The sequence below is a fragment of the Schistosoma mansoni genome, chromosome 2 (assembly GCF_000237925.1).
Source record: "Schistosoma mansoni strain Puerto Rico chromosome 2, complete genome".
NCBI lineage: Eukaryota > Metazoa > Platyhelminthes > Trematoda > Strigeidida > Schistosomatidae > Schistosoma > Schistosoma mansoni.
Window position 1 is genome coordinate 33,683,842 of NC_031496.1, and position 2,521 is coordinate 33,686,362.

General features: G+C 34.5%; 1 protein-coding gene across 1 annotated transcript in view; it reads right to left on the reverse strand.

Moving 5' to 3' along the window:
• Smp_131640 (rna-binding protein musashi-related) overlaps window positions 1–2,521 on the reverse strand; it is a gene marked incomplete at both ends in the record, with an annotated part of 58,640 nt that overhangs the window by 46,948 nt on the left and 9,171 nt on the right. The gene's annotated exons all lie outside the window — the stretch shown is intronic.

The following is a 2,521-nucleotide window of genomic DNA, read 5'->3' on the forward strand; positions in this document are numbered from 1 at the left end:
TCAATTGACTCACGCTTTCAACTATGAAAATACTAAATCTCCACAAAACCCCTTCTGATAATTAACATATTTATTTATTTAAACACAAACGTTGGTGCAAGGAGGCATCAAATACATATACGCCACACAATAACAATGAGGCTAGTAGTAGTTATTATTATTATGTATGAGGGCTGTGGTACTGCACAGGTGACCAAACCGAAGTAGATGATTTCCTTAAGTGGCCATATCCTGAATCTTTGACCTAAATGTCTAATCTACAAGGAAGTGGAGCAATGTTAGGAGATTCAATCACATGGTAGTCTGTGACCAATTGTAGGTTCATAATCTAATTGCTCCTTTAGGATTCTGGAGTCCATGTTCATTTTTGGTTTGGAATCAGGATTTTCCATCTCCCTTAATTAGATCCTCTGTGTCCACTAACCAGGTTAGTACACCGGACATTCGCTTTTCGTCCTCTCGATGTCCTAAACAAAATTCCATTTGAGGGAATGTAGTGAGTAGGACTTTCTTGTCAGTGGCTTTATACGCTTAGCAATGTGAGATCCTTTCGAAAGGAAGAGCTGGCTATACCCACCCTTGATTGTACCAGGACATTTGGGGGCAATTTCTTAGGTACTACAATGAGTTTTAAGTTATAATAGACAATTTTATCCGATACATAGTTTGAACAAAAGATTAACCTTTGTTACCATGGATAAAGTAAAAAAGATTTGGACCACAAAAGTTGAGATAACCAAGAATAGTACTAAAGATTCATGAGTACGTTTTTTGTTTTTCCACAATTACATAAACGTTTATAAGTATAAACTTCAAACTGTTTAAGTGACTTGTTTCTGGCACACTTATTTGCTCGATTTTGTATAAGCTGATAAATGACTATCTCCACCAAATATTTCATGAGGAGTCCCATAATAGAACGAAACGGCCGTTCAGTGCTTCCAGGTTTTCCATGGTGGTCTAACTTCAATTGACTCATGATTTCAACTATATATAAAAAGAACTACTAAAAATCTCCACAAACAACCCCCCATTTCATGTAATAGTTAGAACTTACTTCATAAAGTAAACTTTTAGAATTTTAGTGAGAAACCATAATCAGTGGAGCTCAGTCATGTAAGTTCTGATACTGAGACCAATATGGGTGACTACATGAAGTTGGAAATATGAACTAGTGGAAGCTATATCATTATTCGAGAATTGAGTGATCCAGTAGAAGCTTAAGACTTTTGAATCCCATACCTAATGGGTTCGTGTTTGTACCATGCTGTGTTGCATACTGAATTGTAGCAACTGATCCACTTTTTTTCTAATTTTCCTGTATATCAACTTCAAGTTGAATAACCTTCACAGAAACCTCTTGCAAGAATTGATATTACTTATAGACAATAATTATTACGGAAACGCAGTAAGCAGTAAACAGTTCTGGATAAATATTTGGTTTTATTTGAAACTTATTAAAATGTCTATTTCTTATGGATAGTGATTATTTTTGGTTATTGTGTTGTTTCCATTAACTTTAATGTAACTAGTTTAATGAATACAGGTTTTGTGTTAACCATTTTTGAGAGATATCTTTTGTGTGAGCACTAGTGGTAATAATTGGGTAATGAAACTGAAGTGGGAGCAAATTTACTGGAATATGCCACGTACAGTTTTATCAGATGGGTACAGTAATCACTAAAGTACTGCTTCGCATATAAAGCTACAAATTACCTTCTCGTTTGATCTAGATAGTCATAGTGAAGTCCTCTAGAAAGGTTATGCACAAGTGGCTTAACGCTATTTACTTAAGACTGTTTATTTTTTTAAATTCAACTTCAATAAGAAGCCATTCGTATTCCAATTTAATTCGTAGTTTTGAATTTAAGTAGAGATGGATGGTGGCTAGTAGTGGGATACAGAACGAGTCTAACGTTCTATTTGGAACTCGTCAGATAGGTGTACCTGCATCCCAGAACTCGAACCCAGTACCATTCTCTTCAAACGCCATCGATTTATCCACTTGACTACTAAGTTTTGATAACCACTAGCATGTATAATCGAGTAACGTTTTAATTCCCTTTTGTGTTGTTTTTTTTAATTCTCCCATTTATGTTTAACACTGCAATCGGTCAGTTTGTTACTGGCATATGTGAATCCTTCAGTAAATCCTGAATTCCACTGCTAGACACCAACCATCTTTGCTTATAATACTTGTAACCTAAGTCAACATCGAGGCAATCCTCACCGGATGGACAAATGCTAACATAAGAATAATCAATTACAATCCTAAAGATCAACGTGAAGATTCATACAACCAATACAAAAACGAGTTTTTGATTTTGTTTTTTAGCATTTAAATTTCTTCCAGTCAGTATATCAAATCGCTTAAGGTGTCCTAGATTAGTGACCAATCCTAATTATGATAAACTGTTTACTATTCAGATTTTTGTTTGAATATATCAAATCTTTGTATATATATGTCCGTTTTTTTTCTTGCTACTTAACTACCTATATATTGTGTTCAAACTGTTCAAAG